General features: G+C 39.9%; 1 protein-coding gene and 1 long non-coding RNA gene across 2 annotated transcripts in view; one reads left to right on the forward strand and one right to left on the reverse strand.

Moving 5' to 3' along the window:
• GALNTL6 (polypeptide N-acetylgalactosaminyltransferase like 6) overlaps positions 1-22,696 on the reverse strand; it is a 1,123,375-nt gene that overhangs the window by 153,593 nt on the left and 947,086 nt on the right. The window lies entirely within an intron of this gene.
• Positions 5,261-11,135, forward strand: LOC115291281. Its single transcript, XR_003908394.1, has 2 exons — positions 5,261-5,349; positions 10,919-11,135. It is a non-coding gene; the product is annotated as an uncharacterized LOC115291281 (long non-coding RNA).

The raw sequence follows: 22,696 nt of genomic DNA on the forward strand, positions 1-22,696 counted from the left end.
TTTTAGGTCTAAGGGTTTCTCTGGTGTCTTCTATGCTTTTTTCAAGCCCTGCTAGTAGGCTTATGACTGTTTTTCTAAATTCTTGTTCAGATACATTGTTTATATATATTTTGACCAAGCCCCTGGCTGTGGTTTCTTCTTGACCTTTCTTCTGGGGGAGAATTACTACATCTTGTCATTTTAGTGAAGCTTCCGTCTTTTGAATGTTTTGAAAGCTTTTAATGTTTCTTGCTCCTGAGAGTACTGCCGTATTTTAAAGAGGTCATACACTATCCAGGGCCTAGCACTTCAGGAAGTGTTTCTGATGTATGCCATGTGTACTCTGCTATTGCATTTTTGGGTCAGTCCTCTGCAGAGCTCCTCTTTGCTTGCAGTGAGGAGTGTTTGGGTCTTTAACTAGATGTTCTTTGTTTTGTTTGTTAAACTGAGCCTGGAAAAAAAGCCTGATCCAAAAGAAAGAAAAAAAGAAAAGGAATGAAAGAAACCAAGCAGACAATCAAAGCACTATAAGCCCAATTTCAAAGAAATAGAAAGGGGGAAGAAAAAGAAAGAAAAAGAAAAGGAAAAAAGAAGCCTGATGCAAAGAAATAAAAAGAAAAGGCAATGAAAAAACAAACTAACAGAAAGAAAACTATAAGTCTGATTCCAAAGGAAATAAACAGTAAGCCTCATCTTATTTTCATCAGAACTGCAGGTGATGCTTTGAAGCAAACTATGTTCAGTAGAACAGGTGCATGCAGGGTTGTGCCTGTGCTGGTCTTCTGGAGGAGAGTCAGTCCTGCTGCAGTAAATAAACAGTTGTTAGGCACAGGAGTCAGGGTTTAGTGTAAGGAGGCCTTGCCTCCACTGGGGCCACTATGTTGCTCTCTGAAGTTCTACCGTATTGATGTGAGGAGGAAAATGGTGCCACCCCAATCTCTTGCCCCCAGACAGGAGGTCTCACATCCCCTGCTGTTCAGGAAGCCCTCACAGAATAGCTACAGCAGTCAGCTCACCTTGCACCACAGCTCTCCTGAATTTTTTCTTTGGCATGCATTTAGGATTCAAAACTCAACATATTAAGAGACCCAGCACCACATAGATCCACTTCTCCAGAGTAGAGCCTTTCCACACTGTGTCTGATGTCCTTTGCCCAGAACAATGGTCCCATGCCTGCACCACAGAATATGATGTAGCACTGCTAAAAACAGCAACCAGATTATCTGGCCTCTGTGCGTGCCTCTGTCCCTTGCCAGTGAAAGGCCTTTTGCTGGAGCCTGAAGGGTCTTTTGTCCTTGAAGAGGCAATGTACTGTCTTCCTAAAGTGCTCCAGGAAGGGGAATGTTCTCTCTCAGTGTGCCCCAGAGATCCCTACACTATACTCTGCACTCTGAGGCCAGTTGCCTCTTTCTCCCCAAGAGCATATGCTACAGCTCTGCCCTGGGGAATGTCACACACTTCCAAAATCTCAAAGTTTGAGCTCCAAACACTGCAAAAACCATGCAATACTCAGTACCTCTCACTCTCCACTCTGTGTTCCTGTGAGGTTTTCCTCTTGTGTGACCCCAATAACACACTCTCTCAACTTCTCTTTCTTTGTCTCCCTTTGTCTCTCTACTTGGAAGGGTGCCTTCCCCTCCATGGCACCACCATTTTTCTCTTCCCCAATTCACTTCCACGTATCTTGCACCTTCCACATTGTCTCCCTCCAACCGTGGAGATACTTCTGCCAGTTCTCAGACCAATTTCCTGGGTGTTCCAAGAGATCTGACCCCAATACAGCTGTATTTGAGGGGCAAGGAAAGCCCAGGGTCCCTTACTTCTCGGCTACCCTAACTTCCTCCCCTGATTGAAGTCAATTAATTTACCTATTGCTATAAATTTTGTAAATGATAAAGCAAGGATTAAAATCCAGCTTGACTGACCCCACAGTCAACCTGTCACCACACAGTGTGACATAATTGTCATTTTTTAATGTGATTTACTACCTCCTATTTCTCTCTAATACCAGAAGTGAACGCTCTGAGGCTGTAAAGAATGTTGGGGTCTTAGGAGAGAAGGAGCCTGTAACCTCTGTTTCTAAATATCTTGCACATCCTTAGAAGAAGTATGATCCTCAAATATTTGATTGGAATTAGAATGAAAAAGTATTTAAATTGTGCTACAGTCCTGAGGCTTCAGGGTTTATTTACTGTGGAAGCTACTTGCGTTTTTGTCTTAATCAGTTTGGGCTGCTATAACAAATTATCATAGACCAGATGCTTAAACAACAAACATTTATTTCTCACAGTTTAGGAAGCTAAGCTTTCTATGATCAAGGTTCTGGAAGATCTGGTGTCCAGTGAGAACCTGCAGATGGCTTTCCTCTCAGTAGGTTCTGATCTGGTGGAGAGTAGAGAGCAAGAGCAACCTCTCATGTTTCTTCCCATGAGGGCACAAATCTTATTTATGTAAGCTTCAGCCTCATGACCTAATACCTCATAAAGTCTCCACATCCTAATATTAAAACATTAGGGGTTATAAATTCAACATATGAATTTTGAGAAGATACAAACATTCAGTTCCTAATAGTTGCTTTAACTAACATGCTCTTTAAATGTAGCTTCAAGACAAGTCCCCTATCAGAAGGCAGTGCCTAAGTCCCTCCAATAAGGAAAATATTAAAGCTGTCACACCCACTAGAGTTTGGACTAAAGTATCCCTGAACTGAAACATTGCTCATATTGACTGTGGTCTAACTCTGCTATTCTTTCCTTTTGGAAATCTAAATCCTCTTTGTCCCCTTACAGCCTGTTGGCTACTGTCCTGGTCTAATGAGGCAGAGCACCTAGTTATCATTTGAACATTATCTGGTATTAAATATTAGAGAAACTTAGAATTCATGATGCTGAGAGTCAACCATATCTTTCTACCCCTGACAAAATGAGCCCCTTTGAATGCCAAAGCAGGTATAAATCAAATAAAGTGTGCTTTGCCCCTTTGGATATTAAACTAGACTCATGACTGATCCTATGACTAAATTACTACCCAACTTCCTTTCATTTTCTCTGCATTCCAAACTAGCCTATTGTTGTGGAGATAGTATGACTTGTGGCTATGCCTCTCCAAGTTATGATAAATATGTGATCTTGGCCTTAAGAGAGGTTCTTTTTAGTTGAACAAAACATGCATCTTTATTTGTAATTGTAACATTAGCTTGTATACCATCCAAAATTTTATGAAAAGTTATCATTACCTTATGGATACTGGACTCCTTTGTTAAGTAAAATCTATAGTTACTCTGCTTTATAGATGCTATTTAACATCTTTATGCTGACTTCAATCCAACCCAAAGTTTCTAAACCTCTAATTCAATCACATTTCTCTGAGGTCAATTGGTATTCCATCTTTCTAAAGAAAGTGCTGAAAGTCTAGTAATCTTAAATATTTCTTATCCTACTCAAGATTCCAAGGATGACTCAGGGTGATGTTATGTGATGGCTAAGTGGGCAATTTTAGCCTCAGTCTGACACTCTATTTATGTGAACAACTCCTAGTCTTCATATATAATTCTTTTCACCTTCTAAGCTTTAAGGGACTGCTTTTTCCCATTAATAAAAATACCCAAACTAAAATATAACAAGGGAGATTAATCCATAATTTCCCTTCTGAAGGGTGCTTTTACATAGTAGAAAGAAGAAAGGTTTTAGTAGGTAAAAGCTTTCCAACAGGAGTTAAGTGAGATTTTTGGCAAACTCTTAGAGATCCTAGACAATGTGGGTTAGTATATGGATGGCTCCCTTACCCTCACCATATTCCAACCCATAATTTCATGCTTTGTCTAACTTATTTTCTTCTTAAAATTTTTCAATGATTCCTTGTCAGCAATATTAAGTAAATGGCTTTACAAAGACTCTGCCATTAATCTTTAGAATTTGTACACAGACTAAAAACAGAGAGATTATTGTTTTACTATGTAAAACCACAGAAACATAGAATGTATCTTCTGTTCTGAAGAATATATATTGTATATTATAAAAATATATCTTGTTCATTAGTTTTTAAATCTATGTTTACTTAAATCATGTGTTCTATTTTTAAAGTTTATTTTGAGAGGGAGAGAGAGAGAGAGAGAGAGAGAGAGAGAGAGATAAAGAGAGAGAGAGATTACAAGCAGGGGAGAGGAGAGAGAGAATCCCAAGCAGGGTCCGTGTTGTCAGCATGGAGCCCGACATGGGGCTCAAACTAGCAAACAGAGAGATCATGATCTGAACTGAAATCAAGAGTCAGACGCTTAACTGACTGAACAACCCAAGTGCTCCTCATGTCTCCTTTTCTTACTGAATATATTTTAAGATACACAGAAACCATCCATTTGTTCATTCACCTATCTATTCACCCATTCACTCATTCAACATTTTTTTGAACTAGAACAGTTGGAGTTACATGGTGAATAGGACAGAACCTTACATTTATAGAACTAATGCTCACAAGTCCATCTAATCCCTTTCCCCCATTTTGATTGAGAAACTTTTACTTTGTTTCATTATTTTCTGAGGTGTAACTTCAATTGTGATTCTAGGAGTTCGTTATTTTTAAAATATCCCTAGAATACATGTGAATCCTTCTCCAGGGTTTCTAAAGCTCAGTCCTCATCAAGGTTTTTTTGTTTGGTTGGTTGTTTTTTGTTTGTTTGCTTGTTTGTTTTTAAATAGGCTTTATTCTCAAAAGAGAGAAATATATTGAAAGAACTAAAATCTTGCCCTACAGGTCAAGAATAAAATGTCTACCAAGCACCAGGTGGACATAAGATCTTCATAGTTCTTCAGTCTCACTTTCTAAAGTTTCTTCCTCTTAGTTACTTGTAGGAGAAATGGCACCCAGCAGTGTGTCTTGGCAGTGATTTCCCTCAGTTGTGGCTTCTGGGGCAGACTTTTGGTGATCATTCTAATGATGATGATTCCCATTGGCAGCTGCTCTCAATGGCAGCTGGTGAAAGGAAAATTCCATGGCTGTCCCTTTCAGTGATGACAACTGCTCTTATAATCTGAGGGAGGGGCATATCATAGTGAGGGATTTCGAATAGCAGTTCCGGTTGGTGGCTGGAGAAAAATCATCACCTCCTGTTATTTCCAGTGAACTTTCCCTCTCAAAAAGGATCAGCTCAAAAAAATTTTCAGAATGAACAATGTGATCTTCTGGAAGACAAATTTGAGTCCTCAAAATCGCCTTTATGACGTAACAGTAGGTAGTGTCACACTCTTTTACTACCCCTTTACACTCTCTTAGTTGTGTCAGACTCCTTTTTGACTCAACATGACCTCTTCTACTTGCTAAGGGGCACAAGAAGCTAGAAACTATTCTCTCTTTCCCAGCAGTGTCTGAATCCAGGTAACTGGGAAATTTTCCAGTTCTACCCACTTATTTGTTTTACATTTTTTTGAGTGTCCATTTTAAAAACTTTTGGAGCTATAATAATAGCTGTAATATAACTCTTGAAGCTCATAATAGTATTCATACATAAATATTAATATCCACACAAATATGTAATTTAACTTGGAGTACATACAATACACTAAAAGGGAAACAGTATGCTAGTAAAGAAGGTAATGACGGGAAGGGGTTTGAGGTAAGGCTGCCTTAGATCTACAAAGTTTACAAACAAGGGGTTATCTTTATTTAGGAATTGGAGCAGTGTAAAAGGACTAGCTTTTTAGGGTCTTATATACCAGACACAGATCATAAGTGTTGAGATGAGGTAGAGATACCCCAAAGGAAGAAGCCAAATGTCAAGTTGGATATATCAGTCTAATCCAAAGAAACCTAGTTCAAACAAGTAATATATAAATGTGGGTGTCACTCTTAGCTACATGATAATTACAGGCACTAGATATGCATGGCAAAATCGCCTAGGGAGATGGTAAAGGGTCGGTGGAGGATAGTGGGTCTCTCAGCCTGAGCTGTGAGTAGCTCCCACACTTGACAGCTGGTGGAGGAAGAGAGTTGAAAAGTGTGAAAATCTAGCTCTAAGTTTCCTTATCATACATTCTCCCTGGAAGCTTAGAGATGCCCCCATACATTGTAAGTTTAGAAATTAATTTATACAGATGTCTTTATAGCCTTAAAAAATGAGGGACTATGAAAAGATATTTTTGTGGCTATCAACTTTCATCAGACTGAAAGTTGAATGATTGTAGAGAATGTTTCATTTGCTCATCTAACTCCAATACTGAGAACAGTGTCTGGCCCATATGGGAACTCAGTAAATGAATCAATCTTTCTTATCACAACCTCTGAAGTAGAATTAAGTGCTCGGGCAAAGGAAATTACTTAGAATGGAATAACCATAATAAATGCATTGAAATGCACACATGCACACAAATACACCCACAACAAGCAAATTCATTGGTTGTTCATAAAACACCGAAAACACACAAACTTTCTCATTTGTTCATATAGTTTAACTCTCTACCTGGGCTGGGAGAAATGTTAAAATATGAGTGCCTGTGTGGCTTCGTCAGTTAAGCAACTGACTTGATTTCAACTCAGGTCATGATCTTGCGGTCCATGAGATCGAGCCTCACATAAGGGCTCTAGACTGGCAGCATGAATCCCCTGCTTGGGATTTTTTCTCTCTCTGCCCCTCCCGTGCTTGCACACAAGCTCTCTCTCTCTCAAAATAAAGAAATAAAAAATATGCATATTTCATTTTTAGAAAGTTCTATATCATAGAATGTGTTGTTATACCCAGGAAAACAGAAAGAGAAAGCATACATTGGAGGTCATGATAGTTGGTAGGAACTCAAATAAGCATGATAAATTTCTCACATGAATTCTTCAAGGGAGATGTTGCACCACGTTCACCCTCAAATAACCAACCTCTGGAATAAAGTTGGGTTCAGAGTTGCTATAGGTCAAGTGGCTGCTGTAGAGTCATAGACAAAAGGAAATATAACCCCTTTGTTATTGGCCTCCCATACCAGTAAGAAAAAAGGTGATTGTGACTTATATTTGCAAAATTTTTTTTGGCATGCAGTTATCAGAAAACCAGGTTAGAAGCAAGATAAAAGAAAAGAGAGAAAGAAAGAAAGAAATGAAGGACAGAAGGGATAGAGGGAAACTTTTATTGTAAGACAGAAAAACAATTACATCTTACTAAGGTAATGGTTATATAAATAGCATAAAAGCCCTAAAAATTAGTGTCATAAGTATTATATTTGGGATTGGATTTATCAGAAATATTAAAATTCAAAACTCTCTTTTCATCAATTATTAAATTCTCACAGTATGCATGGCACTATGATAGGCAAACACATTATGTGATATTGATCTGTAAATTAGCAATGGTAATGGTAATACTTTTAACTCCTTTATAAATTAAAGTTTTACTGCAAAGGCCCACTTGTGTTACTATATTAGTAATTTGACATGGTAATTGTTATTAAAACAACAAACTGAAATCCACTATATAGGATAGCCTCACTTTTCCACATGACAGAAAAATCCATTCCTGTTATTGTGAAATAATACTATTTTAGTATTAACTATTTGGGGCTTAAATTAACAGTTGTCCTAATTATTTTATGGGTTTCAGAATTTCAGCATTTACCTTGGAAATTATTCTAAAAAGGCCTATGACTATGTTAAGTGTATATATGTAGAGGCCTGATAATAAACTTAAGATTATATTCCTAATGTCTGTTTTTAAGTCAGTTGCTTAGAACCCAAAATGTATTTTTCCATAGAATAATTATATTATCAGATTTGATGTTGTTGAAATAGCATTATTATATTTTCTAAGGTTCATGTTCCTCAAAGTTTTGAAAGTTTAAGGTTTGTATTAAATAGGCTTCCACTTGTTGGCCTGGGAGCACATTGATTATTTATAACTTTTTCTCTAGGAAAATGCATTCCAAACTCCAATGAAAGATACCAGAAATATGTCCCTGTAGCAGCTCCTCTAGCATTGGCACTAGAGGTCAGGGCTCAGTTGAAAGATGAGTTTGAGCATTTATAACTGATAACCCTTTAGATGCGTGACAGAGAAATACCCATTGGGGAAGCCACTGTCCAGGTTTTCTGTTTGGTAGAAGACAGAACCCTTCCCCCCATTACCAATGGGGACTTTATTCTTACATACTTCTGAGGTCAAGAGCCTCTAAGAAGGCTCCCGGGGGTCACTGTGTCTTGGCCTTCATGCTGCTGTATGACCCTCTCCCCCTAAGTGACAGCTAGATTTAGCCCCTGAACTAACGAAGAAAAGATGGTAGACGTAATGAATCTCCCTTCTGAGATTTGCTAACGCAAAGACTATGGTTTATTTCTTCGGTCTTCTTTCTGGTTCCTTCTAAGGAAAACCAACTGCTATTTTGTGAGAGTAAAGAAACAACATTTTCTCTTCACTTTTTAGTGTACTTAGGAGTATATATGCAATGGTGGCCTATATTACATTAAACAGAAAGCAAAATGGATGTTATTGAGTTGATCACTTTGCAATATTGATAAATATCAAATTATTTTGTTGGACACCTAAAACCAATATGTTATATATCAATTATACCTCAGTTAAAAAAAAAAGCAAAATGTTTTTTAAGAAAATTACTTATAAAATTATGAAAGACATTTTCTCTTATGGGCAATCTGAAAAGTATAAAGAACAAAATACCAGTTATTTACAATCTCACCTTTCAAAGAGAATTATTTTTAACACTTCAATGTATTTCCATCTGATCACTTTTCTAGGTGCTTTTTTTGTTTGTTAAACTAGTTGAGAAGTTATAGCATAGATTATTCAAGATGATTTTAAAGAATTAACTCTTCATGACAAGCATTTTTCCACATTATTTGAAACTCTTTTTAAAAATGTTTTCTTTTAATGTTTATTTATTTTTGAGAGAGAGAGAGATAGAGAAAATGTGAGCAGAGTGAGGGGAAGAGAGAAGAGGAGACACAGAATCTGAAGCAGGCTCCAGGCTCTGAGCTGTCGGCACAAAGCCCTGCACGGGACTTGAACACATGAACCGCAAGAGCATGACTGTAAGAACACGAGTCTGAACCTAACAGACGCCATGACTGACTTTGTTTACCCCTCTAAGCTAAAAGGTCTAAGGTCAGTCTCTTCAGAACCATTTGGCCACTTGGCCATTTGGCAGTCATACATTGCCCCGGGGGTATCCAATCAGGAAAGCCCAGCTACCTCACCCCACAATCCTAAGGGTAAGGCCTGCAGATGAGAACTTTAGATAAGCCCCTGTCACCTAGTGTTAAAGTTAACCCCATAGTCACCAAACAAGACCCTGAACTCGCTCTGTAATTGGCTAATTTCAAAGATACCCTAAATGTTGTAATTGGGTCCCGCCAAAAGTAACGAACGCTCTGAACAGTGTGGATGGTTAGAGCTGCTGCCAATACTGTTGTACCATTATGATTGGGTCTCTACCTATGTCACAATTTCTTGTGACTCCCCCTTCCCAAACTCATAAAAGTCCTACCCCGCCTTTGTTCGGGGCTCCCTCGCTCTCAGCATGGATCCACCACGCCGGTAAAGTCTGTGAGCCCGAGTTTAGGCCCCGGCGAGCCTAAATTCGCAATAAAGCCCTTTGCTTTTGCATGCGTGCTTCGGCCTCCCTGGCGGTCTCTGGTTTCTGGGGGCGATAAAGAAATCTTGGGTACAACATGACCTGAGCTGAAGTCAGACGCTTAACCAACTGAGCCACTCAGGAGCCCCTATTTTAAACTCTTATAAGATATTTTAAAAGAGATTTAACCTTTCTCATCATTTGAATATATCATAATTTACTCATTTATTTCCCTATTTGTGGACAGTAAGATTGTTCCAAAATTTTACCTTTATAAGCATATTTGCTTATGTGTACATTTTCCTTAGGATAGAACTGGTATTGCTGAGCCAAAGAGTGTGACCATTTTGAAAACTTTTAGTGATTATTTCCAAGTTACTTTCAAAAATGATTGAAACATTATACAAATGTATATGCTAACAGGTAATATGTGAATTGTCTGCCTTCCTTGTACTGAAAATTAACATAAAAATAAACACTTTTCTAATGTGATGGTCAAAAAAAACCTCCATAGTTTTCACAAATCATTTTTTAATAGTTTAGAGGTTTACTTCAGTCCACAGATGGTTTTTATTAATTAGGTTTTATAACTACAAAGAGTGATAGGCAATGAAGAGACATCAAACTAGAAGCTAGTCAAATTATTATCCACTAAATTATTACCACTCAACAATTTTTGAAGGTAGAACCTAATTAGGCATTAGTGCTAACAATGCTCCAATTTAAAGGTACTCGTGGAAGGTTACTTTGTCTCATCTTGTAAACTCCAAACTGCCACTCTTCTCTGGAAACTCACTTCCTCCCACCCACAGTCCAATGCATTTCCAAGGCTGGTTGGGGAGCTCTGTGAATGAGAATAGCTAGCACTCCAGGTTCCTTGAATCTAATTGAGATCTATTAGATTAATATCTCTGGGTCCTGGAAATCTGATTTAAAAACAAAACAATAGATTCTTAGGTGCATGTGAATAAGGTGAATTTTATTTTTACTTTATCTTTGCTTTAAATTTTACTTCCTATGAGTTGAGGATGGTTTTTCTTTGTTTTGCTTTTATGCAAAACTTATAACTCTTCCCAGAGGTTAATATGTCTCTGGTGAATCTAATTATAAACTGGCAATAAAGAGCTGTCTCTGAAATGCTTGCATAAATGACCTGGGGTAGCCTGAGAGGGAATACTGACACATTTGGGATCTTTTTAATTTAAATGGTGTTTGGTAAATCAACTCCTCATTGAAAAGAATGTTAATTCAGATACCGGGACAGCCACACAGTCACCATTTTCCCTGACAAAGAGAAGAGACCTTCTCATTGTATACATTTTAAGGAAGCACACATAGCATAACCTAGAAAAAAAACTTAATTTTTTTCAAAAAACCCTCAGAGCACTTGATACATCATTAAAACGTAATGCAGAAGAAGAAAAACACATTGACTTTGAAAGGAGATTTGAGCTGGAGTTCCAGCTCATGGACGAGTGAAGAATCACCGGATATCTCTGTGCCTCAGTTTCCCCTCTGTGAGATGGGGACATCAACAACTGTCATACAACTTCACAAGGTTGTCGTAAAGATCAAATAAAATAATGTAGATGAATACGATTTTGAGCCTCAGCTTTTGGATTGCTCGGTGCACCTGTTGTCTCTCCCTGTCTTCCCACCACAGAAATCGTTCCTCTGCCTGGCAGGAAGTCACGGTGTCTGTGGCTCAGTGTGCCTGATATGAATGAACCAAGAGCTTATTTCGTAGAGTTTAAACCATCTCTTTTCTTCGTACGTCTCTCACACATCAGGCTATCAACCATTCTTTTTAAATGGCTGTTGAATTGCATCGTTAGGAGTTCCTTCAAGGAGATTTGTCACTCCTTTTGTGAGGCATTCCATGATTTTTATTATTCTGGAGTTTTTGAGAAGCAAGGCTGCTGTCACTGAGGTTTCTTTGTTTTAACTCTCCAGAGAAAGGCAAATGAGTGCAATTTTCACAACACCAGATCACGGAAGAGAGCGCTGGATGAGTGAACCTGCCTTTCACAGAAAGTAAACACTTCATGGCTCTCAGCAGTTAGAGCTTTTCTTTTCTTCAGCACGGGAGGCTGTCAGCTGTCATGTTGAAAGAGTAAATGGACAATGAAGCAACGCTCTGCAGGGTTCGCACACGTTCATTAGGGCTTGTTCGGGGAAGGTCTTACAGCAGCCGGTACCCAAGCCGCTTTCAAGGACGCAGCGGTGGGCTGAGATTTTGCGCTGCAAAAAAGGGAGTCTGGCAAGAGGCAGAATGGAAGTAAAGGGAGTGGGAAGTGAGATAGGGCAGAAATGTTGGCCTATAATCAAGAACCTCCATTTACAATGGCATTCTTTTCCCTGGACCTTAACCTGCCCTTGGAGGGGAAAAAAGCAATAAAGTGGAAATGAAGTGCCCTTGAGGGGGGTCGGGAGTGGAGGAGGGGATGTCAGCTGCAATGTACCTTTGACAAGAATCTCAGTCATTTATATTTGAACCCATTCCCAGAGGGTGAGCTCGCCTTTCGCTGCTGGGAACAATTGTCAGGCAGCAAATAATAGAGACAAAGAATGAGTGCATCTCCCGAGTCAGAGAGCAAGCCTTGCAGAAGTCCTTATTCTCTGTCCTGTTCGTTCCTGTTGCCAAAAAGCTGGCATTTCTCTACTCTGCGTTCACACTCTTCTCCCCTCCCAGCTCTCTTTGGTTACAGCAAAAATGATTCAGAGAGTTTGTTTGTTTATTTTTACCTTTTACGGCCAAGAGGGATTTATAACCCCGTATTTCCCGAGGTGAAAATGCATGTATTTCCACCTCCATGAAAAAAGGGACATAGAGGAAAACTTCTTACCCTCCCAAAGCTCCCCAGTCTCCTACCTTAGCCACAGAAGAGACCTCTGCTCTCTGAATTGAATTAATTGGTTATTCATGGGCCAGTGGTCTCTTAGAAATGTAATTGGTCTTTAAAGAGAGGATAACCACAGCGTACTATTATATGTGTGAACTAGGATTTCCTAAAATTTTCATCAGTACCCTAAATATGGAATCAAATATACGATGTGGTTCATTCATAGCTTTTTGGACTTAAACATATAGAATAAGAAGGGCAGAAGCCCTTGTACACCATCGAGGGTGTGCATCTAAAAGAATACTTGGAGAACAGTCTGCTGAAGTAACCTAGGTTTTGGAAAGAAAGTTCTAGATCATGGCTGTCGCCAAAGCTGTGCTAGTGGACAGAGGCGTCAGAGGCTCTTCTCCACATTTCTGGGATATTTGGAGATGAAGGTGGTCTAGTTAAAAGTGATGATTATGTATAATTCATAGTTCATAGATTAAGCATAATTTGGGTAAATCAGCATAATTTCTTTGGGAGACAGAAATATAGATTTGAGCATTTCTGCTGCCTGTAAACTCTGACTTGGGGTGAGTCACTTATGGTCATGCGTTGCTGTTTACTCTTTGATAAAATGAGGATAACCAAGCCTGGGCTAATTTACAGAAATACTATCACAATAATTTGATGCTATAAAGAGCCTCCGGCAGTGGTCCAGGTGGTAGCAGTTCACAAACGGTAGATGGTATTTATTATCAACAAGTGCTTCCAACATGTAATTCTACTGTACTTACTACCGATGCTATGAAATTTGTTAAGATGCTGGAGAATTAGAGAAAAAGTTTAAGATACTGGTATGGAGACTACACTCTGGAGCTGTACTGGTTGGGAATCGTTTAGTACCTGTGTGGCCTTAAGCAAGATATTTGTCTTGTCATTCCCTCTACTCATCAGCAGAAAAGCATTAATAATACGACTCACTTATTGAGTCACTGTGAGGATTAAATGAGCTGATACATACAGAACCTTTGAAACTGTGCCCAGCACAGGATAAATCTTAGGTCAGTTTTTGCTTTTTTATTATCAATGTTATTATTCTTCTATTTAATGCAGCATATTTCTGAAGGTCACATTCTAATGCAAGAAAGCAAGTGCCATACTTCACTTAAAAAATTTGCTCGAGAAGTGTTGCCACTTGGGTTCTCCCAGAAGCAGATTTGGGCAGCATAATTTTTTAACAAGTGTCTTTAAAATCAACCCCTATGGAAGGGACGGGGAGGAAGCAGGATTGAGCGGGGAGAGAACTGGGCCGCAAGCATGCTTGAAGGATAGCTGACTCCACGGAGAGCAGGGTGTTGGGTTGTGACACTGTGATTTATTATAACAAATAAATATAACTATATATTTGATCTTTAACCTTGTTCCCGGCTCACAGCTCTCCAAACTCTTGGAAAGTCTTGAGTGGAGAGCGATAAAAGTATCTCTTGTTATGTTAATGAGGCAACTTTTGGAAAGCACCTAAGAATGGGGGCTGGTTGCCAATGGAGCCAACCTCCAGGGCTAGAACTTTTAGTCTCAAATCTCTGACCCCTGGGGAGGAGAGAGAGCATGGGGCGGGAGGTGGAATCAACTCTCAATGGCCAATGATTCAATCAGTCAGGCCTATATAATGAAGTCTCCATAAAAATTCAAAAGGACAGGGATGGAAGAACTTTTGAGTTGGTGAACACGTGGAGATCTGGGCTTAATGGCATTCCTGAAGAAGGTATGAAAGCTCCATGCTCCTTTCTTTGCCATCCGGCTGTTCCTGTGTTATATCCTTTTATAATAAACCAGTGATTTAGTATGTAACATGGTTCTCTGAGTTCTGTTAGCCACTCTAGCAAGTTAATCGGTCCCAAGAAGAAGTTTCCATGGGAACCTCTGAATTATAGCCAATCTTTCCGAAGTACAGGTAACAACCTGGAGGCTAAGGAGGTCATGGGGGGCTCCAATCTATAGCCAGTTGCACAGAAGCACTGGGAACAACCTGGTCTTGTGACTGGCATCTGAAGTGGGGAGGCAGGAGCGCAGTCTTGTAGGACTGAGGCCTTAACCTGTGAAATCTGATGCTCTCTTTGGGTAGATAGTGCCAGAATTGAGTTGAATTCTTAGACACCCCACCGGTGTCTGGGAATTGCCTGTTGGATATATGGGAACCTGTAAATTGAGTCTCAGAACAACCATTTATGGGAATAAATGGTCTCATCTTTAGTCAACCACTGGATGTGGGTCTCCCTAGGCAGGGCCCGATTTGGGCAATCCCTGAAGGGAGCAAGAGCTGAGTGGATATTTGCTTACAGACTTAACAGATGGAACAGCAAAGTCTTCCTTAAAGGGGGATGTAGGCAGCACATACTTTTGGCTTTCACAGAAATACTGATTTGTCAGGCACTGAGACAATTATATTTTAGTGTTTGAAAATATCTGTATTTCTATATAATCTTCAATTCTATACCAATGGTACTTTTGAATTCACTGATCTACTCAATAGCCTCTAAGCTGTTAGAGGGCAGGCACTGTGTTTCAATTACTCAAGTTCCAAGTATCCAAAATAGTGTTCTGTGCACAGTAGCTGCTAAATAAATGCTATTGCACAAATAAGCAAGTGAGTGGATGAATGATGAAGGGCATCAATCAAGGTTCAGGGTAAGGACTGGCAGATCATGGGAAAGAATGATGCAGAATGCTTACCTCACGTGAGAGCTGTGGGATGGAGTGGGCCAGTTGGGGCAGGGGAAGATATAAGCTCATAAACCTTGATACCTGAGATTAAAGCCTCAAATGGATTCAATCACTGGTTTAAAGCTAAGCTTGAAGATGAATTTGAACTCTGTGTGCTGAGACTTCCCATATGATGACCATCTGCTGAAGAAGACGGTACTTTAAAATAGTTAATACAAATTCTGGAATAAAATACATTATTAATCACTCTTTCACCCCTTTGGAAATGGGAGGCATTTTAGAAAACAAACAGAAATATTGGCTCTGATGTTTTTAGATTTATTTTATTGGCTGTTTGTGTATCTCGCTTATTGAGGATATGTTTATTTTTAGTGCTGAGAATATTAAAAAATCTGAAAGTATTTTGAAGCATTTGCCTCTGATTCGGGCACTTGAATTAGACTAATACTTATAAAGGATAAGATAGCTGGTCTTCGGAAATCTGACTGTCAATATTGTGTCTTTTTCTTCTAATCTTGAAAGTTGCTAAAGTTCACATAAAAAGAATATTTTTTAGGTCTCATCCCCAAAGACCTTTTTCTACATGTTAAGAAATTATCTTTTCTATGTCAAAATAGAAATTCTGGTTTGAAGTTTTAGATGTTCTAATGTTGAGACCATTTTCTGTGTCTCAAAGGTAATTCAACATTTTGAAATAGGTATTGCATTTTTAGGATTGGCTAAGCATGCTAAAACTTCCATTTGACACATCGATTGTACCTCCTATAAGGACTGAACATATATTAATTCTGCAGTCTAGAAGTCACTTTAATAATAATGCAAATCCAGGCTCCTGGATGGTTCAGTCTGCTAAGTGTCTGACTTTGACTCAGGTCATAATCTCACAGTTTGTGAGTTTGAACCCCGCTTGGGGCTCTGTGCTGATAGCTCAGAGCCTAAAGCCTGCTTCAGATTTTGTGTCTCCCCTCTCTGCCCTTCTCCTGCTTGTGCTCTCTTTCTCTCTCTCTCAAAAATAAATAAACATTTTTTAAAGGTTTAGAAAATAAAAAAAATATTATAATGCACATCTATAGACCATAGCATCTTAAAAAAATTGGAGACAGTTTTTCAAAATTTCAGGAATCAAATACACACATAACACATCACTGTCTTCCTTCCTCTATGTTCCTCTGACTCTACAATGGCTATAGTTTAATCAAGACTCTTAGAACATAAGAGATTTACTTTTGAGGCTATTCAGGCCCTTAGCAGAAGGTCACAGTGATTTCTAGACACTACAGGCATAGTATCAGAATTCTATGCTGTTACTAGTATAACATAAATTAATATTGTCTGAGAATTAGGTTAGCAACTTCAACTAGTCTCTGATTCTTCAATTTTACATCCTTCATGAACTACCAGGCATAATCCCTCTGGCCATGACTGTGTGACAGCTGCTATGTCTCTGCGCAGACCTGTGACCTTGGTTTGTTTCTCATGCAGACTTTCCACCTCAGGGCGTTCACACCTTTTTATCAAAACTAAACTTTAATTTGTAATATTCTCTCTATTAAGAACTATCTGGCCAGTCTGCAAAACTTCCTCAAAAAGCTAGTTGGTCTTTTTTGGTATGTGTAGTGAAACAGGCTCTAAATTAAAGTTTTCCTCCATCAATTGACAGATTCTCCTGTTGGGTAATCTAATTTCACAGTCTTCCTCTGTCTCCTCCCACCCCCCTTGCCCGTTGACATTCCTTTCGGTGTAAAATTGACATGATTTCCTATAAATTTCTGTAAATCCAAAATTTAATGAGTACATTTTATTATAATTAGGCTTACAAAGAGTAGTTTTCAAAAGCATTAACAGGCTTTTAATAGAGCCTTTGGTGACTATAGGAGTTATTTATACACGTGAGAAGAAAGTATTGAGAGTAGGAAGGAATGAGACATGAGAAAAACTGATTTCTAAACTGTTGTGTCTAATTTTTGTATTTGAAGCCGCCTCTCTTCTCAGAAAATTACACTTTCATCATCATTATTATTATTTGTTGTTGTTGTTGTTATTGTCGTCGTTAAGTAATCACTATGCCTAACTTGTGGCTTGAACTCACCACCCTGAGATCAAGAGCTGCATGCCCTACTGACCAAACTAGCCAGGCACCCCAGAAAATTGCACTTTTAAAAATTGTATTTTATTCTCCTTATAAACCAGGAGTTCGGCTGCAAGCAAAAGAACCTTAAATAGAGAGGAATTTTGTTAGAAGGATCTCAGGTGGCTCAACAGAGTGTTCCAGGTGTAGGAAACAGGTGAAAAACAAGAGTGCAATTGTGGCCACGACCCGGCTCCCTGACAGGAACAGCCACGCAGGACAGAGTCCCTGAGTACAGCACCGTGGTCTCACCATGGTACACCGGGCACTGCCCGCCTGGACCCTTGGTGTCATGTTGCTGGGCTCCTGACTCCACTGCTACTGTGAATAATCTTTGTCTCTGAGCCTGTCATCCACTCTTTCAAGATTCAAAAACTGTGACGGAGCTCAACTGGATCACCAGTATAGGGTGGGAAGTGGGAGGAGAGGAAGCGGAGCTCAGGGCTTGCCTCTGCTGCCCACCCTGGTCCCCTGCTCCCCACCTTGAGGTTTCCAAAAACAGGAGGTGTGTTTCCACCTGCACAAACACATCCTAGCAAATGTCTACTAGATCGAGTTCCCTTTTTGGAGTCGTCCCTCTCAGTAGTAGATACAGAATAATAACAATAAAGTGCAGAATGCCTTGAGATATATTAGCCTTGAACTCAATTCTGGCGTCAACAATGGCCCTTAGAATCTGTTTAAAACTCCAGTATAAAGAAGAGTGCTGATAATAGTAATAGCTCTAGAAGGGGATACCTTCAGTGGTTCTTATTATTTTGAATTAGTAAACCCCATGAAAATAGTGTTCAGCTCTTCAAGTTTGATTATTCAATCAGTGGATTGTCCTTTTCTCATTTCTATCTTTCTAGCTGACTTTAATCCAACAATTTTCTGCATAGCATCACCTTTGTCATAGGGAGTTGAATTGGAATGGGAAGAGTTAAATTTCACATTGAGTAGATGTTTCTCCTTATTGTTTGCAGTGTGGGCAAAAATTTGGGGCCCACGTTGAAAATGCAGCTTTACGTTTTTTTCTGATTTTGCTCTAATCTTTCATAGATTTACCACCCAACAAATATTTATGAAATGCCTTCTCTGTGTATACTTTGAGGTTTTTCTTTTCCATCTGGCGACCCTTATTGTCATATATATTCACTTACTTTCCTTTTTCATAATATTTTTTTCACTTTGGAATTTTGGGTAAAACACTACAAATACAACAATAACTGTCAGTCATCAAAGTCACAAATGACATGGAAAAAGCATCAACTTATGATCTGCCACATATGTATTCAAAGCTTTTAGTTTGATGTAGAGATGATAAAATGTGATCCTGGATCAGGAATGTTTAGATATTTAAGGGAAGTTGAAACAACTTTTTACAATAAATTATTGCCAAAAACAAAAATGAGAAAGGTAGGAACCCCAAGGCTACCTACCTCCTAATTCTGCATCAAGTTGGTCAGGCTGCACCCTTTGTAATTATCTTGAAGATTGTCTTTGGCATTTGCACCCTAGATAACAGAGCTATTGTAGGATTTTATATTCTTCTTATGAAAATCAAATGTAGGATAGATTAGAGGGTTTTTTTTTCATGTTTTGATGATTGGTAAAAGTCTTTCTCACAAGGGTAACTTTCCCTAAGTAAAGTAATCAAGGCACATGATTTGCTAATTGATGCACAGGGAAGTGCTTTAATGAATTATTGAAGCACTTGGCTCAGGTGTTGTCTCCCGGGGACAGAGTACAGAATTACTGCTTAGCAATTAGACAGCCAATGTTCCTTACCCAGTTGACCATAATTAAAATAATTTTATTCTTGGTTTGATATTGGGAATTAAAACTCACACCTCAGTTACCTGGTAAAAGGGTTTCGAGGCTAATTGCATGAGACCTGGGGGTTTTAAAACGCCAACCCATGTTCTTCCTCTGATATAGAATTCCTCAGTCATTCATGTCTGATTAAAATTGTATTTGACTAATTGATAATGACTTTTCAATTAGGTAAAAGCATATTTTATTTAGAAATTACATTTATTTACATTGATTTTTCTCCTCTTCAGGATGTCTGGGCTTCTGTATCCAATTTGATCTGACTGCCACGACTCCCGGGAAGCCTTTGTGAGGGTAACTGACAGTCATTCCCCAAACACAGGCTGATATAATCAGGCCTTGGAGAAGGCACAGCATGAAGTCAGAATTTTATTTTGGAAGAATACGTAGGAAACTTACCCAATCCCTACAAGAATATCCACTGAAGAGTTTAACTGGGTGTGAACAGGGAAATGAAAACCGACAGGTTGTAAGATCATGCTCTTTTCTGGTTGTGGGAGTCAGGAGAATCTCTCTAGGTGAGGGAAGATTTATCACAAGCAACATTCACTCCAACGATTTCTCTTTCCTGTCCATCCTTGGAGAAGGACTAAAGAGTCGTGAAGCACTGAAGTGGGGGCCACCAGGAGCTGGAATAGAGATCCTCTCCTGTTCTTCCAGCGGCTGGAGGAGGGGGACGGTTGTTTCTGCCCTTGGCTCTGCTGAGGCAGAGGAGGTGACCCCACTGCCCCTGAGGGAACAGTGGCTCTATTGCCAAGGCCTCATTTTCAGGTAGAGCTGACTCATCACTAGTCTAGCTGAGCTTTGGGGTGTCAAGCGAGCATTGCTGGCCCTTTGAGGTCCTCGGTTTCCCCAGTGAATGAGGTGATTTCTGTGGGTGTCACAGATTCATGGAGACAGATCTATGGAGGGAGTCGTGATCAGTTCTGTCGACTTGATCTCTTATCTCTTACTCTCGTTTGTCCCATTTCTAGAGCCACAGACATAATTTAGTGTCTCATTACACTCTTGACCAATTGAAGTACCTTCAGTTTCTTTTGACTCCAACCATCCTGGAGTCTGTATCCTGTTGCCAGAGTTATTTTCCTAAAAACACAGATAAGATCATGTAGTCTGCTGCTCACAAACCTCCTATGGGTTTTATTTGAAGAATAAAATACAAAGTTTTCAGATTAGATTTAAACATACCATATGTGGACTCCATACTATGGCTTTGGTTTTAACACTGACAACAACTCCCCATGGAGATAACACTGATTCATCTTTGCCTGGACTATCTCCGTGGCTTTACTCATGCTGTTGCTTACAGCTGGACTGGCTTCATCTTCCCACTCCACATCTTCAAGACCCCTTAGTCCCTCAAGGTCCAAATCAAGGATCAAAAATCCCCAGCTGGAATTTTCTAGCACCAGGTTATGTGAAGTAGCTGTCATCACATATTATTTTGTGAGTAATCAATCTTTCTCCCACATGCTCAGTCTGCTATAAATTCCTTTACCAAGAGAAAAGCCTTTCACTACGTAATTAAAGATGAAATGCAGCGCAGACAGTTTATCGATCAGTGCGAACTTGGTATGAACAATCAGGAAGCTGCTTTATTACTCTCCCATCACTGCTTTCAAGCACTTTTTGCCAAGTCATCTTCCCTTCTGTGACATCTCGAGCAGATCCCAGATCTTTGGCTCTAGGTGAATAAAGGCAGAAGAGCAGTTTCTTTTTCAGGTATACACACACACACACACACACACACACACACACACACACACACGATCTCATTCAATCAGAAGTAAAAACCTTAATTTTTCATCCAATTCAAAGCTTCTCCCTTCTTTATCCTCAATAGACATCTCACTGCTGGTTCTGGAATAAGCTGTGAAGAAGGTAGAGGACATTATCTTTTCATTCTCCTTCTTTTACCTTCTCTCTTCACTTTGGTTCTGGCTCTTCCTGGTTGGACAAGGAGGGATCAGAGGAAAAGGGCCAATAGCCCAGGCCAGCTGGCACTTGGTTGGTCGTTGGGTGTCTTCTGGTCATGGTAGGTGCCCAAACACTGGCCCTCTCTCAGGTGCACATGCGTGTTTGTATGCATGTGTGTTCATGTGTGTGTGCCTGTAGGGGGTGTTACCCACGCGGACAAGGGTGCTCTTCCTACACCAGGCTGAGCTTCTGGGACCACTTCTCTCAACTCCTGCCTTAGAAGTGCAACCCCTCTCTTTCTTTCCTGGGCAGGCAGTTCCCCCGGATAGGGTGGTTCAAAGGAATTGCAAGCCTGGTTCTCTACCTACTTGACCCATGGGACATCTCCTCATCCTGACAATGGGCAGAAGTAACCAAAGCACAGGTTTCTCCTTCGGTTGTCCATTTGTATCCTGTGGTCACACGCAGTTCCCTCTGCACCCGAGCCATCACACTGCTCCACACAAGACCAGACACCAGTCTGTCTTTCCATGTGCCTCTGTGCTTCGCGGGTCAGCTGACCCTCTCTTGGAAACATTCTGACTCTCCAATCCAGAGGTAACCCAGAATGGACAGATGGATTTACATAACTCTGCAAGATGTAAGTGAAGGGTAATTCCTTTCCTCAATGCCTTCAAGGGCTTCCCTGAGATCCTTTTCTTTTAAATTTGGGGCCAGAAGAGCAGATTCCTTCCCTCTCTTATAGGTAGTTAACATCTCTCCATAGCAAGAAAAAGTTTTGTTACCCACTGATGATAAAAAAGCCTACAGTTTTGAGCTTTAATTATAATTCCAAGATATTGGGGAAAGTCCTTTTTTAATGTTTATTTTATTTTTGAGGGACAGAGAGAGAGGCTGAGTGCAAGCAGGGGAAGGGCTGAGAGAGAGGGAGGCACAGAACCTGAAGCAGGCTCGAGGTTCTGAGCTGTCAGCACAGGGCCTGACACAGGGGCTCAAACCCACAAGTGGTGAGATCATGACCTGAACTGAAGTCGGGTGCTTAATTGACTGAGCCACTCAGGTGCCTCGGGAAAAGTCCTTTTTGATGTTCTGTTCCTGCTGAATGGGAAGAGTATGAGAGCTCTTCCTCAGGGGAGAGAATGATGAGCTACAGTCACACTAGCTGTAAATGACGTATCTGGCCAACTCAGTCCTTCTTACTAATCTTGATGGGCCCAAGTGTGAGAGAAAGAAAAGCCAGGGGATGGAGGCCAGGAGGAAAGGTGCTTTCTAAAGTGATTCTCAGGTTACAATGGCAGATTTCATCTACTCTGGCATCCCTAGCCTATCCTGGAACTCAAATGGGTAACAAGAAAGGACACCTTCTCTAGTTTCTCACCAACTAAATGGTTCTCTGGTATCTACTGAGAGCAGTATCTTTGAAATGACAAATGGTTATAATTTCTCCCTTAAATCACAGCTTTCCTACAAGCTATGAACCTAAGACATACAGATATGAAGAAGAGAAAATATTGGGCATTTTAATTAAAAAAATTGACTTATTGACAAACTTGTATGCAATATCCAGCTTAGAGCCTAATCATTCAGGCATAACAGATATTTGTTAATGTGTCAGCCCACAAACATACCCCTGGCCCAATGGGTAACACCCCAACACACACACACACACACACACACACACACAGAGAACACACACAGAGAACACACACACACAGAGAACACACACACACAGAACACACACACACACA

Source organism: Suricata suricatta, chromosome 1 (genome assembly GCF_006229205.1).
Source record: "Suricata suricatta isolate VVHF042 chromosome 1, meerkat_22Aug2017_6uvM2_HiC, whole genome shotgun sequence".
Lineage (NCBI taxonomy): Eukaryota > Metazoa > Chordata > Mammalia > Carnivora > Herpestidae > Suricata > Suricata suricatta.